This window comes from Haliotis cracherodii, unplaced genomic scaffold, assembly GCF_022045235.1.
Source record: "Haliotis cracherodii isolate W230 unplaced genomic scaffold, xgHalCrac1.p SCAF_10, whole genome shotgun sequence".
NCBI classification, from domain to species: Eukaryota; Metazoa; Mollusca; class Gastropoda; order Lepetellida; family Haliotidae; genus Haliotis; species Haliotis cracherodii.
The window spans coordinates 44,709,275-44,725,362 of NW_027266265.1; the positions used below are offsets into that span (position 1 = coordinate 44,709,275).

At 41.5% G+C, this 16,088-nt stretch overlaps 1 protein-coding gene across 1 annotated transcript in view; it reads right to left on the bottom strand.

Moving 5' to 3' along the window:
- LOC139451198 (sodium- and chloride-dependent transporter XTRP3-like) overlaps positions 1–11,881 on the bottom strand; it is a 61,865-nt gene extending 49,984 nt beyond the window's left edge. Inside the window, exon 1 of the mRNA XM_071232943.1 lies at positions 11,696–11,881. The gene's annotated coding sequence lies outside the window, so the exon portion shown is untranslated. The remainder of the gene's footprint in view (positions 1–11,695) is intronic.
- Between the last annotated feature and the right edge of the window lie 4,207 nt (positions 11,882–16,088).

Consider the following 16,088-nt stretch of genomic DNA (forward strand, 5'->3'; position numbering starts at 1 on the left):
AGCTTCACTCGTCACGCCGAAGACCCGGGTTCGATTCCCCACACGGCGTGATATTGCTGGAATATTGCTAAGAGCGGCGTAACTCACTTTTGTAATGAACGCGACGTGGAGGTACTAACAGCGTTATGTTATCAAATGGTGTTCAGAAATGTGAAGTAGGAAGGTTATTTACATATGGATGAGTGATGTTAATGCAGATTGAAGGATTATAGATTGAAGTGTACACAACATGTAAGGTTGAAGTATAAAACCTGGTTGCAGAACATATCAAAATAAATAAGTCACACAGACCATACAGTGATTGATATGGACATGTTATTGGAAGCCAGAACTAAGATCAGAAGTTGATTAAGATCTCCCTTGTTCATAATTCCATCAGTGAGCGAGTGAGTGAGTTGGGTTTAACACTTCTTTTAACAGTATTCCAGTTACATCACGGCGTGCAAGCTAAATGTGGGAGATAAGCCCGAAGGGATGCAAACATTTTCCACTTCAGTGAAACCCACGAGCACGGGTATGGTACTGACAACAATAGAAATATAATCGGGGCGAACCAAGATTCAAACCCACAATCATTGGGACGCAACTCTGCATAACGAATCGCGGCGCCACAGACGACTGGGCCACCCGGGCCCCGTAATTCTATCAGGTTCACTGGTACGAACTGGCATAATGTGCCTAATAATGCCACACGGTTAGTACGACGCATTCGGGCAACTGGCATAGGACGTCACGTGTTTACGTTCATAAGGTTCTTACAATCATGACGCAGTTAAAGGGAATAACATGTCTCGTTATAATGCCATGGTTTAGTCAAGTTCAGAGGCGGTCAGCTCGTATAATGCGTCTCGTTATACCACCATCAGAATATAAAAGCATATACAGTTATTACACACCTCGTTATACCGCCATCGGATTACAAAAACATGACTTTTACAGTTATAACACCTCGTTATGGCGCCATTTCATTAAAAAAGCATGTACAGTCAACTGTTATAACACACCTCGTTATGGCGCCATAGGGTTTGTACAACACAGAAGCATTCAGTTGGTATAATACCTCTCTCAAATAACGCATTTATGTGCCCTCGTAAGAGCAGTATGGAGGCGTCAACCTGTATAACGGGACTCTATATAACGACATGAGTTTAGTGCCAGGGTTTGTAACAACGTTACATATATATGCACTTGCTTGATAACGGTGTTAGAACCTACACCGAAACGTCGCTCTTAATTGTAAATAAAGAAGTTGTTCATCCATGAATTCTTATTTTTACTATGTAACAACGGTTGTGACATATTTCACAGGACGTTTGGACTAATGCCGATTTTATAGCGCCAGACAACTGAGATTCCATGCCGCAGTTTAGTTTGAATACCCTACTCAGACATAGTATACTGGCTCAGAGCCAGCCAGCCCTTTTTAAGGCCGAACGCCAGTCAGGGTGACAACAAATACCATTTTGTAACGCATTTTGGCATGACGCGGCACACGCCCCACCACTAGACCACGGAGGCGATGTGGAGGGATGACAGTAACTGTATTTGGCAATATATACTCAAAACCATTGAAGTTTGTTAGAGATAACACGTCGCATTTTCAACTCTCGAGAGTGCAGTTCAGTTGCATCTGGAATGAAACATTTAATACCCACATTGACTGGGGCGTTTATTGCACGTGCATGGGCTAAACCACTGGTTGCGTTCAGGTGTGTGTTTCTCCATCACCTTCAATCTTGCATATCATTGAATTTAATATTCGTTGTTTCAAGCCAGCTTCCACTCAGGGTGACATAGATACATTGTCAACATACCCAGACATACATGTATTGTCGCTTGTTGTTAATGCTTGACACCCAACATACTGAGGCTGATTACACTTCCCTGTCAGTTGTGATATGGGTTTTATATGGTGGCCGAGAGGGGACATCGCTTTCTCGCCTTCAGTCATGGCCGCGAAAAAGCGATGTTACAAGACGAGAAAGCGGTAACACGAGACGAGAAAGCGATATTCATTTCACGAATTGCTTTCTCGCGGCCGTAAATGAAGGCGAGAAAGTGATGTCCCCTCTCTGCCTCCATAGTTTTAAGATGAAGCCGTTGTTACATGTGGGGAGATTGTTTCATCCCTTGTTTGTTGCGTTACAGTGACTAACATTAAACTACGCACCGTTTATCCGGAAACTCGTTTTCCTAATGCTAACATTAAGGAAAACATTAAAGCGACGATTACCAACGAGCATGGGTATTTTGTTATGATTATGAAACACTTTGGTAAATGAAAAGAAGATGAAAAAGACATGGGACCATCAGAAGACACCTTTGTTGTGGACGTTTTATACCCGAGCTGTTGCTTGTTCTGTGAAAATACTCCTTGTTCACAATCAGAAACCTTTGTTTTTTCTGCTAATGATGTTAGCACTATGCGGTTGCCTGTACTCGGCCTCATTTTGAGCATGCATTAGACGACAATCGGAGATCGATTATTTAAAGGTTAAAGTAGGAGTGCCATACTTGCACCACTTGAAGTAATGGAAACACAGATAATAGTTCAAAGCCAAAGTAAAACGCATTCAGTAGTTCAAACTGGCAGCATTAAGACTTCAAAGAGATTCCATTCTGATATTGCGAAATTCTTAGCATTCGTCGGAATTCAAAGGTGTGGAAGCATTCTTGGGATAAGTATGTTCATAGAAGACTTTCGAGACAAATTAATGTTATATTTCGCCAAACTCAGCAAAATAACAACTTTATCAAGATGGTTGAATGATTGAATCGGGTCCAGGGAAACCAGTGATTGACGGCATGAGCACCGATTAACATTGTTAGGGCACGATGACACACAACCGGCCAAGTCACACATTGTAACTAGCTGATCCTCAATGGATAGCACTGATGGCAAGTTTGGGGTTCTGGGCACCCTGAGTTTGTCGTGTGAGAAGTGTCATATCTCTCTCATGAATCAAAAACAGTGTTATGGAAAAGAATTTAATATATCAACGGTCAAAACGATTTGTTTATTAATATAATGGCCAGACAACTGTATTTTCCTGTTTCAAGGATTTTCCTTAGGAAGGAGACAAAAGAATAAAAGAAGAATTATCCCGATTAAATTTTCTGATTTTTTTTTCAGGGGTCTCAAAAACCATTTCTTCTATCAAGCAATACAGTTCATTTCCAAGAAATTTATTTTGTCGGTAAACCAAGAAGATGTATTTGTGCAGCCTAAAATAACACTAACTGTCCAATTGTTCAACGCTGAAACTGACTGGGGGTATAGTTTGCCTCTTATCAGGGTTTCGACCAAATTCGGGGGCACGGGTGGCCCAGTCGTCTAAAGCGCCGCGATTCGCTGTGCAGAGTTGCGTCCCTTGGGCACGCCAGAAACCTATGATTGTGGGTTCGAATCCCGGTTCGCCCCGAGTATGTTTCAAGGTTTGTCAGCACCATACCCGTGTTAGTGGGTTTCACCGAAGTGGTAAACGTCTAAGACCTGCATCACTTCGGGCTGTCCTCCCACATTAGGCAGTATCTTGATTTTGAAGACCTAATGCCCCTCCTTCAGGAACCTTTGTGTCTGCATAAAATAAAATCAAGACATATTTGTTTCGTTAAAGGAAAAGAAATGACTCCAGCAACTATTTTTGATGGGTGGGTCTACAAACAGAAGTCCAGAGAAGCATCTACGTGAATGATTCTTGATATGGCTTTGAAACGTTTCACCAAACCAAAAACTCCACTAACTCAGAGAAAGACCGCATGGTCCTGAATTTGGAAGTTGAATATATTGATTTGCCTTTGCGTGAGTTTGTGATGGATGCCACTTGTGGGGCAGGACATGCTCATCTTTTCGCGAACACCTGATGCCATCACTATTTGAATAATGAACTCTGCTTTCATCAGATATTACGATTATGGCAAGAGTTGTATCGCTTTTAATTATGTGAGCTATCAGACAAGAGACAACAGCTGCCTTTAACTGCTGCTGAACCATTTTGATGGCAGTAGAGCATCGCACCGTATTGACTTCATATGTAATTAACAGATCACCGTTGCATTGGCACGACAACAGAACGGGACGCTGAAATCTACAGATAGCAGTTATGTTTTAAAAAGTAGATGAATAAACTATAATCAATACACGACGGATGTTATGCAGTGGACTGATAAGGCACCTTCCTGCTCAACTAGACTCCAATGTCGCCTCAACGTAGAACGATATGAAACTAATCGGGTGAGTCAATAAGTGGGCGGACATTTGACTGGTGTTGTTTTTCCAAGTATGACAAATAATTATAAAAGCTTCGAAGATTTGGTATTGATTCTTAAGAAATTAACCTGTGTTCAAGCGTGTTAACTATTTGAGTGTCATCATTAACAAAAGTATCATATATTACTGTTTCGAACATGGGTGCCACCCTTTGCTGGTATCACAGGCCTGGATGTGGCTGGGGTATTGCTAAAAACCGCGATAAACCCAACTCACTCAATCAAACAAATGGTTTAACTGGCATTAATGGTTTCATCGATTAATCTTTAAATTAAATCGACAAAACCTTTTCCATAATCATAAGAAATCTCCACTAAAAGCTGAGTCAATTTACGATTCCGGCTATATCATGATCGTGTGTTTATGAATAACTATCAAATACTGATGTTACCAGCGTATCCTGCTCGCCGATGGCATCCAACAAACACATGCAAAAGCAAGTCAATTCATCTGAAGAAATACGGGAATATTATGGCACAAGTCAAAATATGGAATTGCATCGGACATCATTTTGGAAATGGATGCGGGAAAGTCTACCATAAAACTTTGAAGTTTCTACTGAGCTTGAGTGTTGTAACCTAGATCAAACACATTTTGAGCACGAGTGGTGTAACACACCTTGACACTTTGACGAACGATCTCGACAGAAACTACAACATTTGGTGTTTTCATACCATCCTCATATCAATAACTAAATGTTTATGGTGACATCCAATCTGACGTTCACTTGTCCAAAAATATTCTTTTTGACGGAGGTTGTTCAATCGAAACAATAATCACATACCCTAATTTGTTCCGTACATAGGTCAAGACCCATGTGAAATGACCAAGTCATTGTTTGATTATGCTGACTCAGCGACAATTGTATTGTCAGGCAACTCAACAGAATTACAAGTTGGAGCAGCTGACGCCAGTCTGATCAAGTTTCTGGGCATTAACACCGCGTTAATCTATTATACACCATTACCTAAGGATCCGACAAATGATTGTCTTTAAAGGCGGTGTGGGCTGGGATTTGTCCCTGACAAAATTGAAAAGAAAATTGCGTTAGGTTTTAATCCTCGGTCGATAACGATCGTACAACACCAGTGGCACAGCCAGCCATTGTTATGTCTCAGTGGTGATTGGCCATTTGAAGAGAAGTAGTGAGTGCTTTTCGATGCTGTAGCAGTAACCATTTGAAGATATTACTGACTACATTCTGGAAATGTCGCGGATAAAAACCGATAAAGGAGACTGAGTTTAAATAAAATTCGGTGACATTTACAAAAAGTACTAAATCGTCGCGATGATTCCAAACAGATATTTATAAGCAAATTCTAATGAATAAATAAATACAAAGGTTGAAACATAACACCAGTACCAGCGTTCAGCATCTGTTACATGCTATTAACGTTGCGAGTTGAATGGAACTGCAGGAGTGCTCAAGTACACCTACATATATGACACTGGGTCTGATGCCAAGATGTTACCCATAATAACGGTTTACCAGTCAATAGCTTGCATGTAGAGTCTCTCCTCGTCCCAGTAACATGAGCCTGTCCCATTAAGGTACAGTACGGCTCGTTGGCGCAGCAACCCTGGTTCTTCTCGCTCGACTGGTCAGTTGAATAGTTTGACTCTGGCCATTAAAGAGTTCCTCATGCGAATCTATCGAATTCCGTTCTTGTGGCCAAAGGGCATGCATGACCTGACAGGATATGCACTCTAAAGGGACAATTGAACAGTTGTCCTTTAAAGTTTTAGATGTTATTTGTAGATTAATGTTTTGTTGACATAAACTGCCGGGTATAAGAAAGTATACACTTGAAAACTGGATATGACCAATAACTTGCATACGATATTAAAACGTTTCTAGACTGAAAACAGTAGCCGATACCTCAGGTCCCCAAAACACAACTATGATATCCGTATGAAATTACCTACCTACTTCTTGTTTGTTTTATTTTTATCCATCACCAAACATGAGTGGATACTTCTTTTGCCCGGTTGTCTAGTTGACCTAAGAGTGAGTTAGTGAGTGAGTGAGTTGTGTTTAACGCCGCTTTTAACAGTATTTCAGTCATATCACGGCGTGTCAGCTTAATGTGGGAGAAAAGCCCGAAGAGATGCAGGTCTTAGACGTTTACCACTTCGGTGCAACCCACGAACACGGCTATGGTGCTGACAAACCTAGAAACATAATTGGGGCGAACCGGGATTCGAGCCCATAATCATAGGTTTCTGGCGTGCCGAAGGGACGCAACTCTGCACAGCGAATTGCGGCGCCTGAGACGACTGGGCCGCCCGTGCCGCCAGTTGACCTAAGAGAAATGAAGTGTCATGTGTCGGCAGGTTATCAAAGTCCGGTCAGACTATCCAGTGGTTGATAGTATGACCAACATTAAATTATCACACCAGTGTTTAAGAAATCAAGGCCGGGGCACATGAGCCAGTGATTGATAGAAAGAACGACAAAACATCATAGAAGTATGAACGCAATCAACCTTTGACCAGACACGTGGTTGATGGAGTGAGCACCAATGAGCTGTAATGATTCTGGAACAAGCAAACCGTTGAGAGATGGTGTGAGAATCGACCCGCTCTGTAGCGGTGCGATGACAATGTTTACAACGTATTGTTATAGTGGGTACTTCCGAACAATCTCATTCCACTCGTCTTCTACAATAATGCTGCAATTAGATTATCGACCTCTACAGCAGAGTTATTTCCCATGACGCCTCCGTGGTCTAGTGGATAGAGAGAGTAAGGTTGGTGGTTCGGTTCCGTGACAGCGTCACACAAAAAGTTCTTAAAAGACGGCACTTGTTGTTACCATGCCCCTGATTTTCTGAGTGGTACCCGTATTAAACTGCGGTGTTATCTCAGTGGGATAGCACTATAAAACCAGCTTTTCCCCTTTATTGTCGGTGATACAACACATACCTCGTTGTTCTGATTGGTGCAAGATTAGGCGGCCATCCAATCAGACAAACACTAGGTAAGGGCTCACAGAACGTCTCATTCGTGACCAACTCGTGTTATTCCGGCGACAAGCCGAATAGCGACTCGTGCCCCTGTCGTGGCCATTTTTGCAACCGGGTTCCGTCTTAGCGCAAACGGGCATACATAAAACAATTGTCAACTCGTTGCGCAATGGTTCACATATATTTCACCATATATCATTTATATTTCAGATGCAATTAAAAGCACATCAGGACATGCGAAATTATACAGTATGATTGGACACATTTAACTGTGTCTTGGGTATATTTTTAGATGCAAGACATATGTAAAAACAGAAATTATTTCTGAGGGATTCTTTGACGAAGAACTTGAAATCATAGGCGCATTCTGATTGGTTTGTCGTATTTTCGCACATAACATTCATCGATAGGGGGACAAGTCTTCTTGCAGGTTATGGAAAGGGGCGAGTGGTGACGAATGAGAACGTCTTGCTGTTCTGATTGCTGCACAATTATATGTTTATCCAATCACATGTGCCCCCAGACAAAGGCGACAGGCTTACAGTACATGCCGCGATGCTCTGATTGGTGCAAGGTAATATGCTCATTCAATCAAATGTGCCACTTGGAGCACATGATGCTCAAATACAGAGACTTCATCAGATTATTATTTCGTCCAACGTTTTGGGGGAATATCTATATTCCTGTCATATATATGCTCTTAATTGCATTACATTGCCTCCGTGGTCTAGTGGTAGAGCATCTGCCCGGAGAGCGAAAGGTCGTGGGCGCGATCCCCGGCTCAGTCGTAGCAAAATACGTTAAAAAATGGTACTTGTTGTTACCCTGCCTGGCGTTCGACATTAAGGGGCAAAAACAAGGACCTGTCGGCTGGAAGTCTGTTTACTATGTCTGAATGGGAGATTCATGTAAAGCTGCGGCATGGTATCTCAGTAGGCTAGCACTATAAAAATCGGGATTAGTCCCGACTAGTACAAGCAGACACACACACGTCGCTGTATAAGTGCAATTATTTTGGCGACGTTAAACCCCATTTCACCTCACATTACCTTGATTTCTATGACAACACTTCACGATCTTGACACTGAGCAGGTATTTCTCGGAGACAAGATGGCGGTACCCTAACGGTACAAACAATTGGCTAGTTAAAACAGCACTTACATCGCAAAGTGCATGTCTTCATATGTGATGCTGTAACGCAGTGTACACACGCAGATGAAGTATTGACGTTGTTAGAAATAACTATAATAGCCATGACAAGCAGAGTGTTCAGGGGCAGAGGCTACAACCTGGCACGTTACGAGCAGACAGGTCCACATTAGGCCAGACCTTTAACGGCTGCAGCTTTGCATGAAACATCAGACAGCTTCTAATCTTGAGAGGCGGTGAGGTAGCCTAGTAGTTAAAGCGTTCGCTCATCACGCTGAAGACCCGGGTTCGATGCCCGTTTCAGGTGTCCCCCGCCGTGACATTCCTGGAATGTTGCTTAAAGCGGCGTAACACCATAACACTCACTCTAATCTGGAAGTTGCCAAGAGGTGAATCACTAACCTGTGAAAGAATGGGCGGAATGGAGCAATGGCGAGACATTCAGACAACTACATCATTGTGGTAGACTTTGAGGTGAGGTGAGGTGAAATTGGGTTTAACGTCGCGTCCAAGATTATTGCGCTTATATAGCGACGTGCATGCACGTGTGTGTGTGTGTGTGTGTGTGTGTGTGTGTGTGTGGCTGCTTGTACTAGACAGGACTGATGCCGATTTATAGTGCTAGCCCACTGAGATACCATGCCGCAGTTTAACATGAATACCCCACTCAGACACAGTATACTGACTCCGAGCCGACCAGTCCTCTTATTGCCGAGCGCCAGACAGGGTAACAACAAGTACCATCTTTAAACGTCTTTTGGTATGACGCGGACGCTCTACCACTAGACCACGGAGGCGGTCGGTAGACTTTGATACATCACATGTAAAATGTACCGGGACATACACTTGAACCACTGGTTTTATACACGTGTTGTGTTTCAACACAAATGACACTCGGAATCTTCCTTTCTGTTTCGCGTTATTTGTCCATACAGAAAGACCCGCTAGTCAGGAACACCGCCCTTCTCTCGGATGCTTTTGGGAATATCTCCATTCAAACATTTCCACCTTACTTTGTGTCCATGGTCCGTTAATCAGGACATTTGTTAATCCGGACTACATCACTGGGAAACGCATCGGATTAACAGGGTTTCATTGTATACTGGGGCACGGGTGGCCAAGACGTCTTAGGCGCCTTGGAACTCCAGAAACCTTTGACGGTGGGTTCGACCCGATTGTTTCTAGGTTTGTGTAAAATTGTTTTGGCCATGTCAGATTAACTATAGTCATGTGAGAAAGTCTGGTGTTTTTTCAAATTCCTTTTAGCAGTATAAATGTTATTTTAAAATAAGCCAAACAATCGGACTTTCCTACAACATCATGACGATATATATCTGCAATACTGTTCAAAGGGGCGTTAAAACAAATTCACCCACCCAAGTAATTGTATATTTGGCACAAACAATATCCATTCCATCTCCTAATTGTAAAGTTCACATGGATAGTCGCGTTGCTTTTCACAAATTGAGCAGAATACATTGTCGACATTGATAAAGTTCGTCTCTACAATTAAGACATGGCAAGAAATTTGACATCCGCTTCAATTAAGCTCACAAATGCAATCAAAGTCAGTCATCAACACTTTAACGATTTCTGAATATTTGTTGATGAAAAGAGGCAGAACTGTCATCGCAAACAAGAACTAATTTCTGGCTACCAGAAAAAAGGTAGTTTTTAAAGAGAGGTTTGAAATACAAGTGTTAAACAAATACAGGCGGATATCGATTGGCGAGGGTTTGTTGTGAGCTTCAATGTCCAACCATCAGAGCATGGCACAGGTATTCGCCAGTAACTCGGGGTATTGCGCAAACAGCAAACATGTCGAAATAGATACCACACATGGGAATATTAAAATTAGAGCTGGCGTTTGCGAGAAATATAATCATTGCAGTAGTCCTTCCATATCGATATTAAGGTCTGCCGTTATTTTTGTTTAGATGAAAGGATGCATTTTTTATGACATAGTTCTGATAAAAGTCGTAATAGACGTTATGTCTACGTTTTCTGCATGGAATCGTTCAAACACGGAGTAATGGGATAAGGGTAAACGTAAAGTCTTATCAGATGTGTTGATCACAATTACAGTTTCATTACCACTACTCTAATTTGTTAGTAGCAGTAGTAGCAGTAGTAGAGGTAGTAGTAGTGGTAGTAACAGGAGTAGTAGTAGTCGAGTAGCAGTAATGTAACAACTACGGTCGTGGTAGTTGTAAACGACCCTAGTAGTGATAAATTCATTGGAGTAATAGCACAAATGTGAAAATGAATACCCCTAAAACGTTGACGTTTTAAAAATAAAATAAATTCACATTGTTATGATGTTTAAGGTAACGTTCATCTTGGGCGCCGCGATAGGGGTCTGAGAGTCTTGTTTGAAACAAATAATCTGGAATAAATGTATTTGTCGTCAGGTTCTAGCCAAGGACAAACATCGGTCGCTGAACATGATATTCTGAAATTATTTGGCACCGCCTACCATGATAGTAAACAATAATGCTTTGAACCACTGGCTGAAAATAGAATCTGTTTCCTACAAGCCGAGGCCATGAATAAGAAATTGTCAGTCACTACCGCGTCACAGGTACTAAGCAGAGAGCACTGAAGTAGCGGTTCAACATGGCAAATTAGAACATTATTTTGACTCATTTACTCATTTACGTGTAAATATTTACCTGATAGTATACATATGAACATCAGGTTTCAACAAGAAGCAATTCCTCAAACGACGGCCATAAACAGTTTGTCTTAGACAATAATATCGTCTTCTTTAATTGGTTAACGTTTGAGAATGGCACTGAGGTCCAAACAGTTATGTCGACTGTCGTGTCAATTTCAACCTCAATCACAATCACCAAGAGCAACGGCGTGGACGGCCAAGTCAGGTTTAGATGAGATTTGATAGGAAATCGATCACTCCTTGAGGTATCCAATAACGATCAGAAAATGAACCGTATTGACGAAGAGTGCCATGATTAGAACCCTCTATTTACTTACTAAACCTATATCAATAACTCCATACTTGAACATCGCGATTACCGAGAAGAGGAAACATTACCATTAGCAACCAATATCCAATACATACAATTGCAGAAAATCTATTATGTCCTACATTGGTTTGTTGGTTTAATGTCAATCACTATAAACATTTAACTGACCTTTCCAAAGAAACTTCAGAAAATGAATGCTAAAAACCGCATCATATGAACTAGGGACACAGTTTACAATCGGCTTCAACTTCTCTTGATTTGTTTTCTCAACGAATCGATGAAAGATTCAATAGCAATAGGAAATTTCACCATAGTCGACCTACCTGAGTTCGGAAGGACTACGTCCGCAGCCTTTGGTATAACGAATAAAATATAGTTAGAGGTAGCTCCTTCAATTCAAAACAATTTAAGCGTCCAAATCACAACATTCTTTATCCGAAGGACCTGAAGAATCCTCCGCCAGAGAAAACAGGTCCCAAGTCAGGGTAGACGAACGCTTTGAGAGTCGAGGGATGGTGCCGGTGGACCTCTCTCCTGGCGTATTGATTGTGGCTCGGCTAGCTTTAATCAGCCACCAGAACTAGTTGTACTGCAAGCAGTTCTCACAGTCTCAACTGCGGCCGGTTAATTAGAACCAGTGACAGGAAAATAGCATTTGCTTGTAGCAGCAGGTGTTGATGTTGTTTTAGGGCGATGTAATGAGAATTCGGTGATTTCATCAGATCTGGCGTGCGGCTGAAGATAGTGCAGCGTAAATGTTCCCTGATTAGATATGATCACTTAATATAGTGGGTGGGAAGAGTTCTCGTATGCGGCAATCTATTTTGAGATCTGATAAAAAACATTACTGTGTAATGAGTATTTATTTTTTTGTTTTACGCCGTCGGCAATATTCCAGCTGGAAATAATCGAATCTGAACTAGACGAACCAGGGATTGATATCATGAGCAACATCCCACATCATCCGGGTGCGATGACACGCAAACAGCCCATTAACCCTCGATCCATTTAGTCGCCTCGTACAAGCATTGTTTGCTGGGCCCAATGTGAACCCAGAATCTGGTACACTTAGCCTGTTTCATAGAAGATCAGGAAAACCATTTAGGGATTTTCCTTTGAAGAAAATGTGCTACCCAAAATATGTAATAAATAATCTTTACTTCAAACATCTAATTACCTTTGAAAAAGGACACGAATTAAACGCGAAGGACTTAATTGCGGCTGAAGCGGTATTAAAAGAGACTCACAAGGACGTTGCAGCGTTATTTAAGACAAGGGAGAGCAGGATAACTAACACCTCCAGGACAATGCCTATCGAGGACAAATATCCTGTTTCAGAATCAAAGCACAAGATGCCATTATTCATAACATATTCTCTCTATTACCATTCAATGCATTACCAGAAATGCGAGTGAGTGAGAAATTTGACGAGAAAGAATCGTTTCATATAGCGATTCATCTTCCTTCGGGACTGGCTGTTTGCTCAGCGCTCAGACGCAATACACACCGCCTTTGATTACTGTTGCTTGTGTTTCATGATCACAGGACCGGGACCCATAATATCAACACTCACGGACAAAGTGAAAGGTCAAACGCAACACGAGATTGAATGTTCACGCTACAAAGTTACCACAACCTTTACCGTCATGAACTTCAATACCTTGATAAAAAAACATCAAACTGATAAATGTAATCTTCAAAACATGGTAATCAACAACAAATCAAACAAAGAAACTAACAAACCACAATACAACCCCCCCCCCCCCCCCAACCCCCCCCCCCCCCCCCCCCAAACAACAACAACAACAAAACAAACAAACACGTGAATAAAAACAAAACCAAGAAATGATGAAGAGGTATATTTTGGGGGATGGTAGCTCGTGCTGACAATGCAACTAAATTCATAATAATCAATTTGGGATTCAACGCCATGATCATAGGACTATGGAACAACTATGACAAGGTTACAACATTTAAGGCCAAAGTAAAGCTTTCAAAACATTTTGTGGTAGACATGGAGGAAATTTACAAATTTGACGCACCACTGACCAAAATAATGCCTGTTGCAATTCCATATTTTTACTTGTACTACAGAAACCCGTCTTTTTTTCAGGTGAACACTTGACTTGACATGTGTTTGTGACGGGTGCCACCGGTCGGGCAGAATACGCTCACCTTTTCGCGAACGCCTGTTGTCATCATTATTTCATAGTGATTCATGAACACATGTTCATGATATAGTCTGAATCGTACAATCGACTCTGTTTTGACAGAGATTTCTTATAAATATGGAAAGGGTTTTGTAGCTTTAACCTACATAAACCAGTCGCGGCAAGCAATGTCATCCGACGGAGTGTCACTTTCTGCTTCATGAAACAACATGAGGTTAACATCAATGATGCAGACACCAGCAACGTCAGCGATGTAGTCAACCGTGGTGGAATGAGTTGCTGGTTCTATTGTGAGCCTTGGTTTTCTGTATCAAACTTGTGGTTCACCAAAACATCCTTGCTTTGTCAGCACAATGATTGTGTTTGCGTGGTTTACCAAGGCTCCTTGGTTTATCAGCACTATAACTGTGGCTCCCCACTATTCCTTGGTTTGTCAGCACAATAATTGCGGTTCACCAAAATTCCTTGGTTTGTCAGCACAATAATTGTGGTTCGCCAAAATTCCTTGGTTTGTCAGCACAATAATTGTGGTTCACCAAAATTCCTTGGTTTGTCAGCACAATAATTGTGGTTCGGCAAAATTCCTTGGTTTGTCAGCACAATAATTGTGGTTCACCAAAATTCCTTGGTTTGTCAGCACAATAATTGTGGTTCGCCAAAGTTCCTTGGTTTGTCAGCACAATAATTGTGGTTCGCCAAAGCTCTTTGGTTTGTCAGCACAATAATTGTGGTTCGCCAAAGCTCTTTGGTTTGTCAGCACAATAATTGAGGTTCACCAAAGTTCCCTGGTTTGTCAGCACCATAAGCATGTTTGTGCGTTTCATCAAAGTGATAAAAAGTCAAGGATATTTGTGCAAATTTGGTCAGTTTAGAAATATTGTTTAAAAGCCATGCACTTACTCATATTCCCAATATCCCAATTCTTATAGTCCAAATATTTCACGATTTTTATCTTAATGAGTTTCAATGATCCATTCATGTAATTTTCACCACTACGGTTATAACGAAATTAACGGGACCACTAAATTTAGTTCGTAATATCCGTAGTTCGTCATAAGCAAATAAACAGCATAATTACAGCAAATGGACGGGGCCAAAAAATGTTCGTTATATCCGTCAGTTCGTTATAAGCGTGTTCGTTATAAACGTACTTTACTGTACTCCCAAAGGAATTAGTTTCAGCAAACACTCGAGATTGCTTATTTGTTGACACACATTAATTATTTCTTCGGTGGAAACTATACATTTTTTATCTAAATAACATTCAGAAACAACCATTACGATTACAGAACGCGGATCTGTGCAAATTAAAACACATCATTGTAATCTATGACAATAGACGCATCCATTGACAAAGGCTTCTGTTCTAGACCTACACGCATCGATAACACCAAATATCAAATACCCAGATAACTGGCACGCATAACGCATCCTTGGCAACGATATTGTTCTTTCATCTTTATATATGATCATCATTGTATATATCCATCGACAGCTAGATCGTGTTGTTATTAAACATAATCTATGACAGTTATCCGAGGCCATGTACTATCCCTTGTTTTACATCTTCGTTCTCTAATAAAACATATAACACAGCGAGGATGATGCCTGATCATCATCCCATTCCGTCATAGTTTCAGATATATCACCATCTGTCACAACCCATGCATGCCGTAATAGACTACCATGCTTGTCGTAAGAGTCGACTAACGGGATCATGTGGTCAGGCTCGCTGACTTGGTTGATGCATGTCATCGTATCTCAATTGCGTGGATCTTTGGTTATGGTGTCAATCACAGGAGTGTCTGGTCCAGACTCGATTATTTACAGACCGCCGTCAGACAGCTGGAATATTGCTAAGGCGGCTTTAAACAACAAACAAAATACAAAAAAGCATCTGTCAGGATTGTCTGGTCCAGATTCGATTATTTACAGACCGCCGTCAGACAGCTGAAATATATTGCTAAGGCGGCTTTAAACAACAAACAAACAAACCACAAAAACACCTGTCAGATTATTGTGGGAGGAAAACATTAAGTGATGCTCTGTGATGAAGCGCACGAACATGGAAATGGTGCTCATAAACCACACCCAAACTATCCCCTGTCAAACACGTGGATTAGGCTCCCATGAGTGAGTTGGCAGTTTGCTCGAGCGGTCTACGAAACAACATCAAATATACATAAACCAAAGGCAACAATAACATCCGGTTGGTACAGATTGGTTTCTAACTTTACCGTGACGCGTCGTAGATGTCGTGGGGGTGTCTACCGAAACATGGAGGGCGAGAGTTGGTCGGTTTTCACTCGTCAAATCAGCCATGTTGGACAGTATACAATGCACAATGGACGAAATAGTCACTAAATACTGAGATGGGCTACCGGCACATTGAAACATTTTCATTTCAATACACTATAGAGCAGTTAAGCGTTATCGCACTAGTAATTCAAAAATGGTGTTACTGTCTGGTGATGTGGAACTAAATCCCCCCCCCCCCCCCCCCCCCCCCCCGAAAATAAAATGATAAAATTGATAAAAATCAGAT